The sequence below is a fragment of the Lagenorhynchus albirostris genome, chromosome 8, assembly GCF_949774975.1.
Source record: "Lagenorhynchus albirostris chromosome 8, mLagAlb1.1, whole genome shotgun sequence".
Classification (NCBI taxonomy): Eukaryota; Metazoa; Chordata; class Mammalia; order Artiodactyla; family Delphinidae; genus Lagenorhynchus; species Lagenorhynchus albirostris.
In genome coordinates, this window is record NC_083102.1 from 83,482,502 (window position 1) to 83,507,755 (window position 25,254).

Here is a 25,254-nt window from a genome sequence, read left to right on the forward strand (position 1 = left end):
ACTAGACTCTCAGTATCATGATTTTCCATGATATTTTAAAATATTCTTCACTCTAATTTACTTTTTTCTGTTTCTGAAGGACTTTTCTGTTTCTAAAGTACTATCCACATAAACCCATTCTCTAAAAATAATGTGTAAATATTTTGAAACCTTATTAATTAAATTACAGAATTAAAAAGTACAGTGTTGAGCTCTCAGGTCAATTTTGTTTGAAAGTTTGTGATAGATGAAAGTGCAATATCAGAGCACCAATGATTTTGAAGGCATTGGCCAATATATAACATTTAAGTTTTGGTTCATCTGCTGTACTGAAAGAAGTAAAATCTCAGGTCTTGACCGATGTTGAGAGTCTTAAAGAAAACCTTCATGTTAAGCTGGGATGGAAAAGCTACAATCACAGGAAAAGATCAAAGCAGACCTAAACGTAACTACTGCCCTAATCCCAGAAGAAAGTAGGAAAGTCTGCAGGAGAATAGAAAGGAAAGGAAACATATTTTTGAGACATAATGTCCATAGAACAATGGTGTGGTAACTTTTCACCCCAGCTACATATTTTGGGATATTCAAGGAACTGCAATCCATGAACTTCTTTAACTGTCACCTCCAACAGTTAGTTCCCCTCAGACAAAAAGCAGAAGCAAATGCAATTCCTCTCTGGAAAAGGATATACTTAACTCTGGTGTCAAGGTACCTCCAAATTTCTAAGGCACTAACCATAATCAGGCAAAGATGACCAGGCAGTTAAAGAAAGAAAGATGCATAACAAAGAACCAGAAGATTCATGAGACAGCAACATTAGACTTATACAGACCTCAGATAATGGAATTCTCAAATGCAGACTTATAAATAACCATGGTCACCTTATTTCAAGAAATAACTGATATTATGAGTTGCTCTAAAAACCTTAAATAAAAAGGACAGGGTTAAGAAAGTCAACCCCACGTTGTATTTTGAAAATGAAAAGGCCTCTATTTCCAGCAACTGGAGGGCAGACTGAGTAGAAAATCCTAAGTCTGGGAGAATTTCAAAGCTGACTGGCTTCTCAGTCATGACTCCTCTTATGTTAAAGCCATGGCCCTAGTAGAAAAGGCATGGAACTCTGATAACTAGAATGAGAAAACTGGAGAGGATTTGTCTGGGAAACTTGAAACCCCTTATGTATATCTTCCCCTAAACACTCCAGGCCAGATGAAGTAGCCCACTTCTCCTTGCTAGAGGCAGATAGCACCTTACCTTCTGCCCCTAGTTGTACTTAATTTTGCTGAGGAATATATAGAATAAATAAAAGTTAAATGTGGTTATATATTAAAAAAGGCATCATATATGTTGGCAGGATCATAACCATCGTGCCAGAAATCTAGGAAGAGGTCTATGTCATGTGAGCCAGAGAGCTTGATAGTGGATCTCTGAGGTTGACAGAAATCAAGGTGATATGCTGATCTTATCTTTCTTTCAGTTTTTTCTCTTCCTACCCTTGTATAATACCTCCACCATATTGAATGTTTTTTAAAAAAAGGTCTAAATTCTTAGGAAATGAGTCATATACATCCAAATTTATCTCACCTGAAAAGCCAAAAGATTTGAGGCCCTACCTTCCCTTCAGGACTATGTCTGATTATGTCCAAGAGAGAACAAAGAGTTCATTTTGTCTTCAGAGATTTGTTGAACATCAATTAAAAAAAAGTGATAGAAGGGCTAAATGTTATATTGCATGATAACAGTGTATGAGAAGACCACTAAAGGAAGGAGGAAATGATGATGTTTATACTTTTTTAAATTCATGGCAATTTTCTCTAAAACTAACTTTAAATGAAATATAATTATATACAGGAGAAAAATCATAATAGTTCAAATCAATCTTTTGAAACAAACTGATTATCCAAATCATAGACTCTCTTCTCAATAGAGCTGACTGCATTCTAGTGTTAGAATTATTGACACAATCGAAATAACTATAAGAACTATGTGTGATTTCTAGTTAAAACAAATAGAAATAGCTCTTTGACCTTGTAGAAGTTATTCAAGGTCTTTGGAATCTAGTTTACCCAAATATAAATGAATATTTTGACAAAATGATTTATGAAATCCTTTCAAGCCTGAGTATTTTATATAGTTTTTGATGCTCCGATTCAAATGTATTTTATCTTCAATTCAAAAAGGAAAGAACAAGCCATTAACATTATCATTAAAATATATATTCAGGAAGCATTTTTAGTCTTTTTATGATCTATTCTGTAAAGTTCAAGCTCATTTTAAGCCCGCATATGGTATAATTCCAACCCACTATTGCCTTCTCTAAACCTTATGTGGTCTATATGTTAGTCAATGATTATTCTCCATTCCACAAATGTGGATGAATCCTGTACTGTTTCTTCCTTTAACTTTCCTCTATTTTATTGTTTCATCTCCCTTTCTTTTGGATGGCTTTCATCCTATACTCATCTGAATGTCAAAAATTTCTTTATTAAAGTTTAAGTCAAATGCCAGCTCCTTTATAAAACCTTACTTAGTCACCCAGAAGAAACAGTGTTTCTTTACTTAATGCTTGGTAACTACTATGAATTTTAATCTAAAATATAACTCATCACATTGTCTTGTAGTTTTGTTCTTTGTGTTTATGTCTTACTCTCTCTAGGAGAAAGCAAGTTCCTTTAAGGATGGTACCATGAATTGGGCATCATACAACATTCATCCTGACATCAGCCCCAACACCCCTCAGTGCCTAGGAACTAAAAGACATTCCCAGAGAGTCTGACTGGTAGTGGTCTTTAGGGAAGAAAGTTAAAAAAGATTGGGATTATTTTATCTAATGCACATTCATGACCCAAATCCCAGGATCAGTTACAGGACAGATAGGTCAACTTAGACTTTCATTAGATTGCATTATCAGCCCTTCTAATGTTTCTAGATGGTGCATCATTTGAAGGCTCATCACTAGCCATGTTTCCAGTCTAGAACTGTGGTCATATTCTTCCAGATGCCTTGACAAAGTCACCTCTTATGAACAACAGGTAAACTAGTGTGAAACGCACTTAACTAAATTAAAACAGCATGACAAATTAGAGCAATAACATGCTTAAAAAAGAATTTATAACAAAGGAAATTCTGGGCTTCATTAAAGCCAAAGGCAGATTCTAGCACTTGAACAATCCAAAGCAAGGGCTTTATAAACTGTAAGGGATATACAATTGTTTATTACTTTGTATGACTGTTGATATTATCCCTTAAAACTTTGAGTTAATATTTAAAATAGGAGTTAATATTTAAAATAAGAGAGTATCAAATATAAAAAAGTATCAAAAAAAGTATCAAAAAGACACTTCATATATAATTACTTTGAAAATAACTAGAAAAATTATAGATCACTTTATAGTATTTGACTACATAACTGTTTGAAACAAAAAATGTTAAGAATTATTACAATGAAGAATTCTTTTGTGAGAAAGAAGTATATTAATTTTTGCTGTTTCCTTTTGATATCAAAATTTATTTTACTTTTTATTCATAGGAGTCTTGTGCTTCAAATACTAATAACGTAATTTATTTGTGACTAATACAAATTGTTGAGTCATTATGGTTAATAATATATGTTAATTAACAACAAGAAGTGTTAGTTACAAAGCTTAATTTCTACTAAACATCTTAGGTGCTTAAGTAGATATATGTCTCTGTCGATTTATGAAAGATATTATTTCCCTATTAAATGTTACAATATATCCAAACATCTATTTTATTATAAAGTGTTATTTTAAATATAGGTGGTGAACGTTAATATTATATTTAATCATATAATTAGATTCTTGCCCATTTAAATGTTTCGACATTTATATTAAGTTAAATTCTTTTTCTTATATGGAGAAAGAAAACAGCAGGGAGTGCTGTTTAAACAAATTTTGACCATCATTTTGTAGAATCTTGTCCAGTTTTGTTGCACAAATATTGCTATAAATTAAAAATAAATCTCAGTTATTTTTAAGCACATCTAGAAAGACCTATTTTTAGAAATCATCTGGTCTGAATGGCAAAGATCTCTTCTAGATGCCAGGATATAAGCTTACAAAAGTCTTTCCATATAATTGGAATTATAGACTATATATTTAAAGAAAACATAAATAATATAAAATACATTTCTGTATACAGTATTAATAAAATTATTTTTTGTTATTTTATTTGTATAATAAGAACTATAAAAATGTTTTTAAAAACTGAATCTTGAATTAGTCCTTCAGAATGGATTGGATCTGTGTGAACAAACAAGTGACTAGGGGCCATTCTCAACAAGTAAACCACATGGACCAAACACAGGGACTGGAATGTACACAGTGGTTCAAGGATGATGAGAAAACCAAGTATAGGGTTTGTATATGTGATTAGTGGGAACTACATTTTGAGAAGCAGAATGTAATACTTTTAAATTTAATTAATGCTATCATTCAGTGATTTTTTTGAAGACCTTATGAGTAGAGAAATAACATGGTTATGCTCAACAGAGCTTCTCAAACTTTAAAGTGCACACCAATCACTTGGGGATCCTGCTACAACACAAATTCAGACTCAGAAGTTCTCAAGTAGAGCCTGAGATTTCGCCTTTCTAACGAGTTCCCAGATGATGCTAATACTGCCAATTCCCAGACCACACACTGAATAGCAATGCTGAAGAGACAGCTGAAGAACCTGGAGATAAAGAAGGTAACTTGAAGTCTAATGCAGAATCCTGGTGCAAGGCAAAGAAAGTTAGTGACAGTGAGGAAGGAGATTACAGAATGTCAGAAATGTTATATAGGAAGAATTAATAGTTATATGTCAGTTATACTTCAATTTTTTTAAATTAAAAATCCAAAAAATAAAGAATAAATAAATACTCAAAAAAATAATATGTTAGGTAATTTGTCTGGATTTGGGAGGATCACTGAGAAAAGATGAATCCATTTGTTTTTCTGTTTGTGAGATTGAAAGCATAATACTAATTTGAAAATAAATTCTGGAATATGATAATGGCATGGAGGGAATCACAAGTATCCTTTTAGACTTTACACTTACATTGATGGTAAAACACCAAGTGGAAATGTGCACCAAGTGAGGATATGAAGCTCTGAAGAAACCTGCACATTTCTGTTTTGATATGGTAATTTCAGCCACAGAGATAGCTGAAATCATCTAGGAAAAGTCAGTCACAAAAACATAAGAATCAACACATAGAGCAAGATAAACTCAAAGGAGGAAAAGCAGTCTGAGATGTAGATAAGAAATCATGGAAGTTAGGAGGCCCTTAAATTTAGGAACCAGAATGCCATCAATGAACTGAGATCTGTAGGACAAATATCTTGTTTTAGTAGTGAAAAACCACGGATAATCGTGAAATGTCAAAGTTTAATTGAATTCTTCTGAGCTATATCTCATAAAAAATACTTCTTGGGCCTAAAATTTGGGAAATTCTTTCAGAGTTTTACAACCTTCACATCTATATGAATTTGAAATAATGCCAGATTTAGCTTATGTTCTCTTTCATTCAATGATTAAGGACTCAGCAGAGATACTGAATTCATTCTTTAATAATATTACTTCACACACTTAAGAGATATTATAAATCCTTTTTTAACTTCAGTTTTTAAAAAACTATCTTTAGTTTTTCCTGTTGCTTCTTTGACATTTTATTTTCTAACTACCCTTCATCATCATTTAATTTTAATAAATTATGTGTTTGAATATTATGAATACCTATATTTTAATTTCGAAGACCAGTGTAGCATAAAACCTAGTATAGTACAGTGTCCAGTAAAAAAAAAACCCCACGCCCTATTCAGAAAGTGGTAGGGAAATTAAATCATAATTTGTATACATTTTCCTTATTTCTACTTCTTTTTTTTTTCTGGTTGTTTTGTGTTACTTAACATTCATACTTTGAAAGTCTTTTTTAATTTTCTGATGATAAAATCCACCTGATAATGCTTAAATACTCAAGCACTGGAAACACTTATGACCAAAGCCATACATATGCATATTACTTTTGGGAATTATTCACAGACTTATGTAACAGGCCTCAGTATAATATTGCCTTAAAACATACCAATTCTCTAATACCTAATTAGATACCAATGAGGTGAATTAAAGGTTTTAGTGGTCTTTCACTAGCCTTTCCTTTTGAGTCACGTTGATGCCTACTGGGTTTGAACCAGGTTAGTGTTTTTGGAGCTGAGACATGAGAATAAAGTAGAGCTGGCCCACGTTCATGGTGTGAGGAATTAAATAACATCCTAAAGGCAACATTTGGGAGTAAAGGGTCAAAAATAAAAGACCTACAAAAGAGACGACAAGTCACAAATTAGTCTCTATTTTCACTGGGGCTTTTGGAGAAGGATGGGGTGGATAAATGCAGCTGTACCACCAGCAATAGAAAAACATAAGAAATAAGAAATACGACAAAGTAAATAAATCTGTTTTGAGATATTTAGAGTACTAGGTCTGGAAGTTATCTTCATTTAGTCCAACTCCTCATTTTACAATAAAGAAACCAAAATTGATAGTACTAGATTTATCCAAAGTGACATTGCTGGTTAGATCACTGCTCATAACTCATGTTCCAGGTCAATACAGCTACTACTAAAAAATCAAATTGATAGGCCACATAACAAATTGGGCAATATCAATATTTCCTTACCATGAATAAAACTGTTAAACTCATTAAATCTTAATAAGGTTTGTGAATGTTTACTTCACTAAGAAGTGAGTGGAATAAACACATCTTTCCTTTTCCTATGGTGAAAGAGAAACTAAACAATTATAAGGATATTGAAAATGTGATTCCATGAGATCATCTGCTTCACTTTTCTGACATATTTTTATAGTTCTTGTTGATATTCGAGTCAAGGACACCATCTAAATCTGTTCCATTTAATTATAATGCAAGTTTCTTAACAGCAGGGACCTTGTTTGTCTGTTCACTGCTATATTTCTAGTTCTGGGAATAGCCTGGGACTTAATAGTGCTCAATAAATACTGGTTAAACAGATGGGTGAATTAATAGCCATACTTTGAATTCCACGAAAAGACAATGGCAATGAGTATAATAAATCCTTACTTAGAGATATGAAACTATCACTTAACAGAAAATAGTTTCATATTTTAAAACCATTAAAAATGATTTCTATCAATTTACAAACTTAGTTGATCTTACAAAAACCCTTAATGAAGATCTAGAAAGGGGGGCTGTTCTAGGTAAAGTAACATGTAGGATAATTTTAATTCATGTGAAATTATTCTGAAAAAGGGTTAGGATGTGGAGGAAAAGTGACTGCAAGAGAATATCATATATCATGGAATTCTAAGAACTGGAATCATAATAGGAATGGGCTTCAGGGTCATCAGAACTTGAGAATAGAACTAAGTCCAAGGAAACTTCATAGACTTTAGCAACAGGGATTTGTGAAACCTTTTTTTTAACTGCTCCACTACAAATGTCTTCCGTTTTTCTTCCCCACTCTCAGATGGCTGACTATAATCTCCTTCTATTTATTCTCTCATAGTTTAGGTATGCACATGCTTTAGTTACTGTGGATCTTCTCCATGCCAGTCATTGTTAGAACATTTTAGTTACTAAACTACCAGCTAGCTGGGTCTGCCAATTAGTATTTCTTGTTTCAAATTTCAGTGAGAGTATCTTTGTTCTAGCTCCAAACTGAAGGTCATGGGTTGGATTAGAATTGGCTAGTTTTAAGTGGTTTGCCCATACATGGTTGAAACAACTGTGGCCAGGAATAGACTTGTGTGACACACAAAAAATTTCTCCTTCCTCCGATGAGGATTTGGTTAAGGTAGTTTGCATTAGGTAGGGATGTAGGGAGGGAAAGCACAGTGACACTTCTAAGAAAATATTTCCCCTATTTTATGAATAAGAGAGCTAAGGCTGAGGAAAGTTAAATAACTTGCCTTGGTCACACACCTTGTAAATTTTTGAGGACTTAGAGAATTGCCCTTTCCATATCATCACATTATCGCTTAATCCTCACGCTCAGTCCTGTCCTTGGACAGGTTCTTTTCTTCTCTCTATACTCTTCTTATAACTAAATCCATTTTTTGGATGATTAAAAAATGTATATTTATGAGGAGAGGAGAAATATAAAAAGAGAGGAATATAGTGAAGGGAAGAGTAGGAAAGGAGAAAAGAAGTGCAGCTGCAACTGTGACCAAAAAAAAAAAAAATATATATATATATATATATTAGTCCTAACTTCATATGTGAGTCAATATTTCTAGTTAGAGCTCAACCAGCTCTTTTAAGTGCCTATATTTTATAATTCTTTCCATAATCTGTTCTGATTATGTACTGCTGCAAGCCTACTATTAATATTTGATTGAATTCCTCAAAAAAGTCTAGATTCCTAAATTTACCAAGCAAAGTTAATTACTTCTATATACCATCATGCTTGTACCTCTGAAATTCTATGAACTCAAAAATTATATACTATAAGGAACACAGTGCTATGCAATTACACATGAGCTATCCAAAGAAATCATCTAAAAATTTTACTTATAAATACATAGAATAAGTTTGCTGGCAACTTGCTTAATAATGGGCAGACACACACAGGAGAAAAAAGAACAGGAGCTCTATTAAAACTGATAAGTATTTAGTTGAAATATCAGCAGTGAGAACTAATTCCTTGTGCATAGTCGACTCCAGATATTATATTCGTGAATTTATCTTTTTCAATATTTTAGAGGAGTGTAGTGGCTGGTAAAATAATGGTTTCCAAATTAGTTTTAAATTGGTCAGATGCAAAACCTTACTGTTTTACATCTTTATTAAATGTTCTCAATGAATATTTCTTCTTACCTTTACCTATTTTCTGTCTGAGAAATCAAGAAAGAGAAACAGGAAAATGTCTCACCCAACTAGTAAAAGATCAATATAGGGCACAGAGAAAAATTAATAAAAGTTTAGCTATGAGTTATTTGAGTGTGTCCTAAAACCAGTTTGAGATTATGAAAAGAGGAGATGAAGTGATGGTGTGGATGAGTTTGGGACCCCAGTTAATTTCTAAAATTTACTTAATAGTGTGTTTTTGTGAATTAATTTAGCCAACTTACAATTAAAATCTGAGTGTGCTGGCTTACCATGAGGGTGATTAACAAACTGAGCAATCTGGCTGTCACTTTCATAGAAACTTAAAACTCCAATAAAGTTCATGTAAAAGGTAAACCTGTTCTACAAGATCTGTACCTTATATAGTACAGCTTTTGGAAGAGAAAAATGCAATGTAAAAAATGGTATCTAGCTTAATTTTATATTTTGGATAAAGAAAGTTATCTTTATGCTTCTTCAGTGATTAAACGTCAAATTAAAAACGGAAAACTCCTTCCAACCAAAACAATAACAAGTAGAAGTTGCTAAGCACTCTTCTATCACCTCCTAAAAGCAACGTCATTGGCCCCATTTTCATTTCTAAAAGCTCAATACCAGAAAGAAATAGAAGGGAGAATTCATTCTCAAAGAACAACCCGATCATTTGAAATATAGTACAGTACAATTGCCTGACCTATGAAAATATTTTATGAATAAATGGAAACTATTTAAATGAAGAAGTATTATTGACAATAAAGATGCTATCTTTTATGAGTTTTAATCCCTGATAGGGAGTTTAAATTTGATTGATGTCCTTTTATATAAAGTCTCATTTGAATAATGTCTTCCCTATGTCCTCTACTATGATTTTAAACATTTTTAGAAGTTATCTTTGTAACCAACCCTGGGACTTTAAAGACTTGTTGTAAGTCATGACATTTTAAGCATCACCTGCTCTTTTTTTCTTCTTTCATGTTTCCAGTGCCTTTTCAAGCATGTTATATCATTTCAAAGTTCTGCAATGAGCTACCAATATAACCCATAGATTTCAATGACCAAGGTACCAAATACTTTTAACAGAAATTAATCAAGGCAAAAGTAGCATTTACTCAAAATAATTTTTCTTCAGTATGAGATAAATTATTTAAACTACATTTTAATCATTGACAGAAAAGTAGGCATACTAGCTACTAATAAACTAGGTAAAACAAAATAATGGAAAATGCATGCAATACTATCAACAATTCATGACAAATGACACCTTCTTTTACACTCACAAGTTAATCAATATGTTATTCATCATGCACTGATGTTCAAGACAGAATATCTATAATTTGAACTACAGAAACATTTCAAGATGTTGTTAGGTGTTAAAAGTTCCCTACAAGACTGATAATTGTTTACCTCTGAATCCTTAAGTATAGCTGGCAAAATGAGTGTACCTAACTAGGTACTTAGTATACTTGTTAAATGCTGGAAAATAAAAACAAAAAACCTTGTTCAGGACAAGTTGAGATTTCTGTAGAAAAGATACAGGAATAGTAGATTCAACATTCAGGAAAATTAAGGTAGCAAGAGTTCAAAGAAAATCAAATATAGATTAATGAAAATTCCAGAAGAAATAGGAAACCAAAGGGAAAATAATGTAAAGAGTGATGAAAAAATAGGACAACACTACTTTGATCCTATACATTCTGTAATTGCCATCCTATCTGTTTCCTCCATTTTCATGCAAACTTGAGTTGTCTACATTTGCTTGTCTCCTCTTTCAAACCTCCCACTTATTTCTAATTGAGTTGGAACCTAGTTCCATCTTCGACATTTTTCCGAGTTATTAATAACATTACAATTGAACATTGTGTTAGTCTGCTATTGAAAATTCTGCTGATCTAGCACTGTTGACACTACTGGAAACTCCTAATACTACCTTATATTATGTGACATTGCACTCTCAGTGTTTTTCTCTTATCTCACCAAACTCTTTCTTTCTCTCGTTTTTTGCATCCTCTTGCTTTATGCATCATTTACAAGTTGTTCTTTATAATACTTGTTTTCTGCTCTTCTCACTCTAAAATCTTCCATCCTTGATCTTAATCACCGTCATGGTTTTAAATAATATCAATTTGCTTGTGATTCCCAAGCCTACATCTATCTTAGATACTAATTCTAACATTTAGCAACTTGCATACAACTACCTCCGGGGCATTTCCATCCCCAGGCTACAGCTGTCTTTCTCCTTGTTAACATAATATTCTGTGAATATTACTATCGATTTACTTACATTATCTTCTAATTATAAATATGTTGAGGTGTATATAGTATGCAGAAGTTGTGAACCATTTGAAGATGTAGGATGTGCTTTTGTCATCTTTATAGTTGCAATATCTAATAGAACATTTGTAATATAGTAGGTATTATTCAAGCATATAAATTCATGCTAAAATGACAATTTTTATATGAATTTTAAAACCAGATACAGCACAGAACATTAAAAAAATATATTTTTAAAGACATGAAAGCACAATATTTTAAATAGATTCAAATTTAACAATTCTAGCTCAAGCTAGTAAGAAGACAACTGCAAGGGAGGGGGTTTCCAATTTCTTTTATCTCCAGAAGAGTCCCGTTTTCCTAGACCTCTAATGAGACATTTATTTCACTTATTTCTATTAGTTTTTGTGGTCTTCAAATAATTTGTTTAATGCAAAGATATTTATATGTGTTCATTAGAGACATAAAAAATATATTTAGATGATCAAAATGAGATTTAGGGTAAGTATAATGACTATTAATGCACTTACAGTACTTCATACTATTCAAATCATTTTCACATTTGTCAAGCTGTTTAATACTTATAAAATTTATTAGAAAATTATTGTATATGTGTCTGAATATTTTAAACTGTCTTCTATCAAAAGATTGAGAAAATCGCAAAAAGAAAACATTAAAGTTATTACATACTGGTTTCTAACCAACATGATACACTAAAAATTTACATTTTTAAATATATTTCCCTCTTTTCCATGATACACAGCATATTTAACACATTTAATTTATTCTTGTTCTCCTCCAGTGTCTAGTACAATATATTATTATTTCTTTATCTGTGTTTTCTCTATGCTCCCTAATAATTATATATTGATGGCAATATCTCTTTTGCTCCATAAACAATTTGTCTTCAATTTTCATAGTTTCATATTTATTTTATGGTTACAAAATAATTTGTATTACAGAAAATTAAAAAGACAAAAATCACAAATAAAGAAATAAAAGGTGGGGACAAGATGGCAAAGCAGGAAGATCCTGGGCTCCATTGACACACCAAAATTACAACTACATATAGAGAAACTGTCTCTGAGAATGACCTGAAGACTAGCAGATAAAATTTTCTACAACTAAAGATGAAAAGAAAAAAGCTACACTGATATGGGTAGGAGGAGGGAAGATTTGGTCTGGCTGGAACCTACACCCCTGGAGCGTCAATCCACAGGTGGATGGGATATCAGAGCCTCAGAGGTCCTCCCTGAGGAGCAAGGGGCTCCAAACCCCACATCAGGCTCCCCAGTTCAGGGAAACTGCATGGGAAGGATGAGCCTCCATAATGTCTGTCTTTGAAAATGAGCAAAACTTATGTCTGGGAGAGCTGGAGGGTTTTAGGAAACTGAGAGCCCATCCTTAGAGGGCACAGGCAAAAACTCACTCACTCTAAAACCCAGTACAGAGGCAGCACTTTGAAAAGTGCCTGGGTCATATGTGAAGAAGATTCACTGACTGATTTTAGGGTGTGTGCCTAAGGACAAGAAATCCATTGAAACTTTCTCTAGGAATGGAGGAGCTTGCTGGTGCCAACTTTTTTGTTTCATTTTGTTTTCTGTTTTTGGCTCATCTTCTACCTAGCTGGCCCAGCACTGGCAGGAGTCATTTCTGACTTCCCCCCTCTAAGTTACTAGCACCACTTGCCCTGCCCCAGGTTTACTTGTGGACCTGACCCAGCCTGCAATCCTCCAAAGCAGCCCCACATCCCACCAGACCCAGTGGACACCCTTGGCCTGCACCAGAACCCCTCCGCAGTGGTTCTTGCCCTCCCAGTCCTGGTGGGGGGTGCTCTCACCAGCACCAACATCATACCAAGACATCTCCTGCCCCAAAGGCCAGCCCTGAAAACTAGACTACCTGCAACAGTTCTGGCCAGAACTGACAGCCAGCTGCACCAAGCATCAGGCTAACAAACCAGTGTGTCTGCAGCAATTGCAGCCCAGCCACCAAAGGAGGGCACACAAGCCCACACAGAAGACACTCCTGGAGCATCTGACTATGGCGACCAGAGAGACCACACTACTAGGCCCTACCTACAGTACACAAAAAGGAACAAAGCTGGAGGTATCACATGCCCTGATTTCAAACTATACTACAGAGTTATAGTAATCAAAACAGTATGGTACTGGCACAAAAACAGGCACATAGATCAGTGGAATGGAATAGAGAGCTCAGAAATAAACCCATGCTTATCTGGTCAATTAATTATGACAAAGGAGGCAAGCATATACACTAAGGAAAGGATATTCTCTTCAGTAAATTGTGTTGGGAAAATTGGATAGCTACATGCAAAAGAATGAAACTGGACTATTTTCTTTTTACACTGAATACAAAAATAAACTCAAAATGAATTAAAGACTTAAATGTAAGAACTAAAACCATAAAACTCCAAGAAGAAAACATGGGCAGTATGCTCTTTGACATTGATCTTAGTAATTTTTTTGGATCTGTGTCCTCAGGTGAAGGTAATAAAAGTAAAAATAAACAAATGGGACTACATCAAACTAGAAAGCTTTTGCACAGAGAAAGAAAACATCAACAAAACAAAAAGGCAACTTACTGAATGGGATAAAATATTTGCAAATGATATATCTGATAAGGGGTTAATATCCAAATCATATAAAGAAATTGTGCAACTCAATGTCAAAAAACCAAAAAATTTGATTAAAAAATAGGGAGAGGGGGCTTCCCTGGTGGTGCAGTGGTTGGGAGTCCACCTGCTGATGCAGGGGACACGGGTTCGTGCCCCGGTCTGGGAGGATCCCACATGCCACGGAGCGGCTGGGCCCGTGAGCCATGGCCGCTGAGCCTGCGCGTCTGGAGCCTGTGCTCCACAATGGAAGAGGCCACAGCAATGAGAAGCCTGTGTACCGCAAAAAAAAAAAAAAAAAAAAAAGGCAGAGGACCTGAATAAACATTTCTACAAAGAAGATATACGGAAGGCCAACAGACACATGAAAAGACGTTCAACATCACTAATCATCAGGGAAATGCAAATCAAAATCACAATGAGATATCACTTTACACCTGTCAGAATGGCTATCATCAAAAAGACTATAAATAATGAGTGTTGGTGAGGATGTGGAGAAAAGTGAATGCTTGTGAACTGTTTGTGGGAATGTAAATTGATGCACCCATGTGGAAAACAGTATGGTGGTTCCTCAAAAAATTAAATGTAGAACTATTGTACCATCCAACAATTCCACTTGAGTGTTTACCTGAAGAAAACAAAAACACTAATTTGAAAAGATATATGCACTCATATGTTCTTTGCAGCATTATTTACAACAGTAAAGATATGGATGCAACCTAAGTATCCATCATTAGATGAATGGATAAAGAAGTTGTGGCATATATATATATATATATATATGTATATGTATATGTAGGCATATGTATGTATATGTACACACAGTGGAATGTTTGCAATAAAAAAGAATGAAATCTTGCCATTTGCAACAACCTGGTTGGAACTAGAGGGTATTATGCTAAGTGAAATAAGTCAGAAAAAGGCAAATACTATATGATTTTACTTATATGTGGAATCTAAAAAACAAAAGAAACAAACAAAACAAAACAAAAATAGACTTGTAGACGCAGAGAACAAACTTGTGGTTGCCAGAGGGGTAGGGGGTGTGGAGTGGGCAAAATAGGCGAAGGCTATTAAGAGGTACAAACTCCTAGCTATTAAATAATTAAGTTACAGGGATGTAATATACAGCATAATGAATATAATCAATATTACTGTAATAACTCTGTATGATGACAGATGGTTACTAGACTTATCACGGTGATCTTTTTCGTAATGTCTTTAAATGTTGAATTACTATTTTGTACACCTGAAACTAGCATAATGTACATTGGCTATACTTCAATAAAAAAAAAAAAAGAAAGAAATTTACAAAAACCTCACACAGAGGTAATTTCTATTACTGTTCTGAGGCAGATATTTCCACTTATTTTTATGCACAAAGAATATAAGCTTTATTTAATCTTTATAAATAAATATGCTTTATTTTTACAAAGTGGAATGATGGTATGTCTCTTGTTTTATAATCTGCTTTTTAATTTATCAGTATATTAGGAATGTAATATTAATAAATATTTCTATAGAACATAATGACAACAAATGGATGCAAATATACTGGTTTTTATAATAGTAAACAATGCTTTGTAAATATTCTAATGCATAGCTCTATGTGTGTGTCTCATTTTTAAATTTTCAGATCCATTATTAGGTGATGTATTATTATACCAACTGTGATAAGCATTTTTAAGTTATTAATACTCTAACATAGTGTCACTAGGAAAATAGGAACAGAAGAATGAAATGAATTGAGGTTAAACTTTTCCAGTGAATGTACACATGCAATTTTGTACATGTGAACTTGAAGGTATATGTGTCCAGGTGTGTGAACATGTTCTCTAAGTTCTTGACTCTCACTTGTAGAATAGTATTGGATTGGCCAAAAAGTTCATTCAGTTAATGAATACATTGTTCAGTAAAGTTCTTGGTGAAAATGAAGAATGCGTCTTTCATTTTTACTTAAAACCAAACGAAGGTTTTGGCCAACCCAATACTTGTCATAATGTGTTACATTAGCTTTTGCTCCCCTTGTAGGAAGGGGTTTTTATTTTGGGCTCATTTACTAACATGTGCTTGGTACATCATAAGTATTAAAAAAATGTACATTGAAGAAACGTCTGGATCAGTAGATGTAAACTAAATACTAAAATTACTGTATTAAAATAATAACAGCTTTGCCACCCATATATTTTTGTTGCATAGCTACTTCTAAGACTCCATGAAAATTATAACTAGTATATACAAAATGCTTCCAGTCCCCACTGGTAGTAGGAAAGTTAAAAATACTTAAGGTTAATGACATTTTTCTGACGTTAGTGTCTTAGTATTGCCCCTGGAATTTAAATAGAAACCTTTCTTTTCCCTTCTAAGAATTGACTTTTTTTTCTATGTACAGCCTACATTCAACACTTTATTTTAAAAGTGGAATAAATATTTATTAATCGTTCAATGCCTTAGTTACTGGCAAATGTTTCCAGATAGGAGATTATATTTTCTAAAACAAGTGTCTCCCTCAACCTTGGAAAAATGCTACTATACTCTGAGTCATTCTGATTTAGGTTTCATCTCAAGTCCTTTCTCTCAATGGAAATGTTTTCATTGGCTAATTCTCAACCTGATTTTACTTCAAAACTGATTTTTGGTATTGCATTAAATAAAAAGGAATACAGCTTTTGTTTTCCTACCTCTTTTGAATCTTTCAAAATCCAACTCAGATTCCAGATATTCCACAAAAAATACCCCCCAATCATATTGATATCTTTTATTTGTGTGCCTTTGGCAATAGTAATTTGTGTTTTGTTTGGAAGTGTAGCATATGTTATGCATTTTTATTTGTTTCATGGATAAAGCTCTCAGGGTCTAAGATTTAATTTAACCTTCTGTGAAGAAATGAATTATAACAGACAAAAGGCAGCTATCTTTAAAAGAGCCTGCTTGCAAGACTGGCCTTTAGCTGACACCTGGGAATTTGGCACTTGACAAGTCCTCTTACTAATAAGAATAACTCACTGTGTCTAGATGGTTTGAACAAATATTATGATTTATGGTGCATACGTGCTTTTCTTCTGAGAGTCTGAAATTTAAGGACATGAAAGGCAGAGGGTGCTTACATCACCAGCCTACAATGGAAAACTTAGGTGCTGAGCTTCTACTGGGCTTCCTTGGGCAGAACCATCACACATGCTGCTGCATTTTTATTCCTGGATGAAGAAACATGCTCAAATATGCCACTTCATAGAAGAGAGAGAATAAGGAATATGTGCATGGATATCTCCAGATTCCGTGTCTCTTCCTTTGCTGATCCTGTGGTGTGTTCTTACCCTGTAATAAATCTTGGCCACGAGTACTCCTACATGCTGAGTCCTGTGAGTCATTCTAGCAAATTTCCCAATGTGGGAGTGGTCTGAGGGACCCGCAATATACTTCATTGCAAGCTACTAATTCAGTCTATTACTTATGGATGGTATCAGAAGACATGACACCCCTGGGTCAGAGACAAAGGATTTTCTTACTAATAGCATAGAAGTCAGCATGAGTATCATGCTTGTGTCAGTTCCTATTGACCTGCAAGTTCCACGGGGGTGAAGCAGAAGGTCTTGGGTAGGCGGCTGCTGCACATAGTGGGTTGGCATTGCAGCCGAGGAATACTGATCTTGGAGAATCCACCTCTTTTATAGCCTTCCTGTCATTTGTCCTGGAAGGAGACATTGTCTCATCTTTCAAGGCTGCTTACAGCTTCCTGCATACATACCCTGTAAAGAGTGGTCAGGATCTTGAATTCTTGGAATACCCAGCAAGAACATATGAGATGCTCAGGGTCCATGACAGATCACTTTGCCCAATAATATCCCTGCATATCCCACAAGACTGTAAACATCTCAAAAACAGTACATGTATTTTCTGACTTTTTTTTTTTTTTTTTTTTTTTTTTTGCGGTACGCGGGCCTCTCACTGTTGTGGCCTCTCCCGTTGCGGGGCACAGGCTCCGGACGCATAGGCTCAGCGGCCGTGGCTCACGGGCCCAGCCGCTCCGCGGCATGTGGGATTCTCCCAGACCGGGGCACGAACCCGTGTCCCCTGCATCGGCAGGTGGACTCCCAACCACTGCGCCACCAGGGAAGCCCGTATTTTCTGATTTTTAAAATGCCATCAAAGGCAGTTGCAAAGTGTTGAATCCTACACAAAGACTCGGTGACTCTTGCATTAGTTTCCTGTGGCTGCTATATCAAACTACCATGAATCTGGTGGCTTAAAACAACAAAAATACATTCGCTCACACTTCTGGAGGCCGAAAGTCTGACATCAATTTCACTGGGCCAAAATGATGGTGTTTGAAGGTCTGAAGTCCCTCTGGAAGCTCTAGGGGATAATTCATTCCTCACCTCCTCCAGCTTCTGGTGGTTGCCATCATCCTCTGATTGTGGTCACTGCATCCAATCCCTGCCTCTGTGGTGAGACTTCTTTTTCCTCTTGCATCTGTATAATGAAATCTTCTGTCCCCCTCTTGAATAAGGATATATTTAGGGATCACATTTAGGGCCTATCCTGATAATCCAGGATAATTGCCTCATCTCAGACTCCTTAATTTAATCACACCTATAAATTCCTTTTTTTGCCTTGTAAAGTAACATTTAAAGGTTCCAGGGATTAGGACATGGATATCTTTTGGTGGGCGGGGGGGGGGGGGGGCAGGATATTTTTAAATTTATAGAGATATTTAAACTGGATCATTAGAAAACAGAGTAAAATAATTTAGTTATAAATAGGAAGTACATTATTTTTCTACTTAATATGTCACCAGAGGCACTTTTAAACCCAAATACAAATTTTGGATAAAAGAGGTAAACATAAAATCTGAAATATAAAGCAGAAGTACTTTTTATACTTAAAATAATAAAATTAGCAGTGCATCTTATAGAAACTTGAAAATAAAATTTCCCGAAACAAAAAACATTTGTTTTTGTGGACTCACAAAGAGGTTGGAGTGATGGCTAAGATAGTAAATATTGTTCATTTTTTCTTATTATAAGTCAAAAAACAATAAGCAACACATTTTTCTAAAACGTATTTTGAGAGACCATTGCTATGACAGATAGGAATATACTAGAAGGAAAATAAAAAGTGATTTATAGACTTTTGGTGGTTTACAATCTGTGGATTAGGAAACTTAACAAATACTAGTCTTTTCAATACCTGTGTTTAGGATCTAGTAAGCTTTTGCTTCTGTGTAGAAAGTAAAGAATAAATGAGCACCAAAAAACATATTTATACCCTAAAGGAATGGCTGCTTCCTTCCCTTTCTAGGAACACATATCATAGACATACAAGTGTTTTTAAATCCAAAAGACAGTTCCAAACACAAATTCGAATTAGCATTTTAGTTTACCCTCATAACTGTGATTTTAAAATTTTCTATGTGGTTTTTCATACATCAGTTTAAAACAACCCTCTTAAGCTATTTCTGGCTCACTTACATTTCCTAATTGTCAAGAAATAAATATTTCTATTTGTTACTTCCTCAGTTTGGAAAGTCAGTATGTGAAAATTTAACTAAATCAGTTGTGGCTAGATCTTTGCAGTTTAAGTGGTAGATGCAGGAGTCTGATATGCCTCCTTCCTTTGGCAGAACGTTCCATAGAGTCAACGTGGTGCAAGGAGGACTCAAGAACTGGTGTTACTGAACTATGACCCCAGGACCAAATCTGGCCCCCCACCTGTTTTTGTAATAAGATCTGATTGTAACACAGACATGCTCATACATTCACATGTAGTCTAAGGCTGCTTTTGCTCTACAATAGCAGATTTAAGGAGTTGCAATAGACACCATATGACCCACAGAACCAAAAACTATTTACTATCTTTCTCTTTTAGGTCAAGTTGGCTGATCTACCCTAGAAGAGGGTACCTACCCTAGGTAGGTACCCTAGAAGAATGAGAAGATATACATAGTCTGTTTATTAAATATAAAGCAGACAAAGAAATATAGACCCAGCTGAAATACAGAATCAGATTGAAAAAGACATTAAAAGGCTGAAATACTAGGTTAAAAAACAAAATTAAATTTAAAAGAAATAAACACAAAGTCATGAATTCAGCATCTCAAATTTAACTGCACAAATTAAACAAGAGTTAGCTTGGTCCTTAACTTGGTATAGATAACCATAAATAGGACACTAATCCCACCATGGGGACTCTATTCTCATGACTTTGTGTAACCCTAATTACCTCCCAAAGGCCCCACCTCCTAATACCACCCCATTGAGGGTTAGGGTTTCACAGGTGAAATTTGAGAGGACACAAACATGCAGTCCATAACACCCAACAACAAAATATTTAGATGGAACATAATAACTATATCCAAATATTTGAAAAAATTTAATGTGTAAGAGAACACACATTTATTGGGAGTTGTTTCAGAAGTTCAATAACAATAAGAACAAATAAAGATAATAAGATAAAAACTAGAGTTGACTTTTATCAAAGCAAAACTTTTGTTTACAATTGGAAGGACTATCATATATGGGATAAATTGCATTTGATTTCTAAATTCATAATGAGTGAATTTCTCCAGGAATCAATGAATAATCATTTTTAAGGAATGCTCTGGTGGAGATTTTTTTTATGAGGCAAAAGAATCCCGGATGTGCTCTAACTAAACCTATGCATTTGATGTTAGAGAAGAAGAAATCAGGGAAATGCGGATATGCTCTGGCATCTTATTCTGATATTACTTTGCCATGTAGGAAGATGACTTGCCTGGAGCAGGATAGAGTCCAGGATTAGCTTAATATCACATTGTAAAGCATGCTTCACACACATGGGGGGTTTAGCTAGCACCCTAGAGCACAGTTAATGAATTATTTTTAGACCGTTCTGCAATTTTGTCAATTAGGCTTAAACATGACAGCTAAGAAACGTTAAAACATTTTATTCTACAAAGTTCAAAGTGGAAAGGAAGCATTAGCAATGCAAGTTTCCCCATGATGTTCTATCAGTGTTATTCAACTTTCTTCAGGAGATTAAAGGATAATTTTTATTCTTGACCAATCTTGAGTCTCACTGCAAGACTTGCTTAGCTGCAGCACAAGGATAGATCTTTGAAAATGACTTTCCAATCCCTGGCTATTTAACACAGTAAATGAAGTACTAGACCAATATAAAGAGAGATGTTTATTATAAATGTAACTAAATGAAAGTGCAAAATTCTGCTTAAAATGAATAACTTTGACCACGCAAACAGCATAGTAGTCAAATAGATGCATGTACCAAAAATTTGTATGGGATAAATGTCTATGTATAGTTACACAACTATAGTATAATGTTAATAATCTTGGTGGCTTATCTTAGTTATTATTTTATTTTTAAAAGAATATATTTTCAGTCTTAACTACCTGCTCATATAAAAATCATATGTGCTTAGAAACTACACCTCTCAAATTAATTTAAATTATACATAAAGATTTACTTTAAGGGTCTTTGGTCTTTTGGAAAATTAGTTTACATTTCTAGCATCTCAGTGATAAGATATAGTGCCAAATCGCTATTGCTGAGAAAGCACATTCATATAAAATGCAGGTTCCTTCACCAGAGATCTTTAAATTCCATGCATGGAGAATATGCTTTTGAATATAAGAAACTTCTGATGAAACCTAAGAAAAAGTAAGATCCAATGCAAAACTCCAGTCCAGATAGAAACAAAACAAGTAACCACTGAAATGCAAACATTATGAGAAAGAAGACTTCATTTACGTTATTCCCCATAGTACTCTTGGTGCCTGTGACAGCAGAGGACATATAATAGGTACTCAGGTGATTAAATACATGAATGAACAAAGGTTATAGAAATATTATTTAATTTCCTTCACAGAATTGCTTACTCAGAGAAATGAAGCAGAACTCAGAAATAATAACATGTGTAAGTGTAATTTTACCAGAGAAAATTAAAAGGATAGTAAAAAAAGGATATTGTAGGACATTTTCTCATGAGAAACAATAAAAAGTTCCATTCAAATTTGAATGCTATTAATTTATTGGCCGTAATTCAGGTCAGGTAAAATGGTATGATATTAGAAACACATCTGTAAAACATTTGTGTAAGATTTTAGGGAATAATTTCAGAGACTTTCCTATGCTAGAATTCCCAAATTCACCCGTTGTAAAACAAAAAAAACCCAAACATTAAAAAAATTGCTTTCTCCTTATCATTGAAAACTGTGACCTTTTGCCTTGTTACCTATTCCTTCTAAAGCCAACAGTATCAATTGAAGAATAAAAACCATATGATCATCTCAATAGATGCAGAAAAAGCTTTTGACAAAATTCAACACCCATTTATGATAAAAACCCTCCAGAAAGTAGGCATAGAGGGAACTTACCTCAACATAATAAAGGCCATATATGAAAAACCCACAGCCAACATCATCCTCAATTGTGAAAAACTGAAACCATTTCCACTAAGATCAGGAACAGGACAAGGTTGCCCACTCCCACCACTATTATTCAGCTTAGTTTTGGAAGTTTTAGCCACAGCAATCAGAGAAGAAAAAGAAATAAAAGGAATCCAAATTGGAAAAGAAGTAAAGCTGTCACTGTTTGCAGATGACATGATACTACAGATAGAGAATCCTAAAGATGCTACCAGAAAACTACTAGAGCTAATCAATGAATTTGGTAAAGTAGCAGGATACAAAATAATGCAAGAAATCTCTTGCATTCCTATACACTAATGATGAAAACTCTGAAAGAGAAATTAAGGAAACACTCCCATTTACCACTGCAACCAAAAGAAAAAAATACCTAGTAATAAACTAAGAAGACAAAAGACCTGTATGCAGGAAACTATAAGACTCTGATGAAAGAAATCAAAGATGAATCAAACAGATGGAGAGATATACCATGTTCTTGGAATGGAAGAATCAACATTGTGAAAATGACTATACTACCCAAAGCAATCTACAGAGTCAATGCAATCCCTACCAAATTATCAATGGCATTTTTCACAGAACTAGAACAAAAAAGTTCACAATCTGTTTTGGAACACAAAAGACCCCGAATACCAAAGCAATCTTGAGAAAGAAAAACTGAGCTGGAGGAATCAGGCTCCCTGACTTCAGACTATACTACAAAGCTACAGTAATCAAGACAGTATGGTACTGGCACAAAACCAGAAATATAGATCAATGGAACAGGATAGAAAGCCCAGAGATAAACCCATGCACATATGGTCACCTTATTTTTGATAAAGGAGGCAAGAATATACAATGGAGAAAGGACATCCTCTTCAATAAGTGGTGCTGGGAAAACTGGACAGCTACATGTAAAAGAATTAAATTAGAACACTCCCTAACACCAAACACAAAAATAAACTCAAAATGGATTAAATACCTAAATGTAAGGCCAGACACTATAAAACTTGTAGAGGAAAACATGGGCAGAACACTCTATGACATAAATCAGAGCAAGATCCTTTTTTGACCCACCTCCTAGAGAGATGGCAATAAAACCAAAAATAAACAAGTGGGACCTAATGAAACTTAAAAGCTTTCGCACAGCAAAGGAAATCATAAACAAGACAAAAACAGAACCCTCAGAATGGGAGAAAATATTTGCAAATGAAGCAACTGACAAAGAATTAATCTCCAAAATTTACAAGCAGCTCAAATGAAAAAAACAAACAGCCCAATCCAAAAATGGGCAGAAGACTTAAACAGACATTTCTCCAAAGAAGATATACAGATTGCCAACAAACACATGAAAGAATGATCAACATCATTAACCATGAGAGAAATGCAAATCAAAACTACAATGAGATATCACCTCACAGCAGTCATAATGGCCATCATCAAAAAATCTACAAACAATAAATGCTGGAGAGGGTGTGGAGAAAAGGGAACCCTCTTGCACTGTTGGCGGAAGTGTAGATTGATACAGTCACTATGGAGAACAGTATGGAGGTTCCTTAAAATCTAAAAATAGAGCTGCCATATGACCCAGCAATCCCACTGCTGGGTATATACCCTGAGAAAACCATAGTTCAAAAAGAGTCATGTACCACAATGTTCACTGAAGCTCTATATACAATAGCCAGGACATGGAAGCAACCTAAGTGTCCATTGACAGATGAATGGATAAAGAAGATGTGGCACATATATACAATGGAATATTACTCAGCCATAAAAAGAAATGAAATTGAGTTATTTGTAGTGAGGTGGATGGACCTAGAGTCTGTCATACAGAGTGAATTAAGTCAGAAAGAGAAAAACAAATATCATATGCTAACACATATATATGGAATTTTAAAAAAAATGGTCATGAAGAACCTAGGGGCAGGACGGGAATAAAGACGCAGACCTACTAGAGAATGGACTTGAGCACATGAGGAGGGGGAAGGGTAAGCTGGGACAAAGTGAGAGAGTGGCATGTACATTTATACACTACCAGATGTAAAATAGCTAGTGGGAAGGAGCCACATAGCACAGGGTGATCAGCTCAGTGCTTTGTGACCACCTAGAGGGGTGGGATCGGGAGGGTGGGTGGGAGGGAGACGCAAGAGGGAAGAGATATGGGGATATATGTATATGTATAGCTGATTCACTTTGTAATAAAGCAGAAACTAGCACACCATTGTAAAGCAATTATACTCCAATAAAGATGTTTAAAAAATAAAATAAAAATAAAGCCAACAGTATCAAATTATAATTTATTATAGAAATGGTGGGTTTAAGATGCACCTAAATGATATTGTTAAATTTTGGAGTTACTGAGGCTTCAGAAAGGAAGTCTTACTGCAAAGTAAAATAACAGTTTGAAATGATAAATACCAAAGAGTCAACTCCAAGATGAGCATGATGCCATATGTTCAAAACAGAGTAAAGTATATAAATGAACATTCTAGCTGAGTTTTGTATAATGACTATAAAGAAAACAGATTTGAACTGAAGGTTAGGAGCACCTAACCTTCATGGTAGTTAACCATAACCTCCAATCCAGGCATGAAGGTATATTGCTTTTCTAGGAATCCGAATGGAGCAGAAGTAGTCACTAGCTGGGTATTAAAAAGCAACAAAAAAAGGACAAGGATCCAACTGGTTTGGTCTGGAACTGGGATTAGTTTCTAGGCAAAGAAAATGGAAATAATTACTAATAAAATAACTGTACTTCAAACGAGCTGAAGAAACACAGGAACATAAGACTAATTCTAGACTGCCCACCAGAGTCCAGTTTGCATGAGTACATCCTAGTCAAGACAATGTGAGGGTCGTTGCTCTGTTCATTCGTTAACTCACTCAACCTACGTTTTTCTTTTTCTTTTGAAATGGATTAAATTTCACAAGAAGTTGTAAAAATAGTGCAGAGAGGTCCCACAAAGGTAATATACTTTTAAAAATAATATTTATATAACCATTATACATTGTCAGAAACAGGAAATGGACATTGGTAAAATAGTATTAATTCAAATACAGTCATTATTCTGATTTCACCAGGCTTTACATCTTTTTTTTTCTTTTTT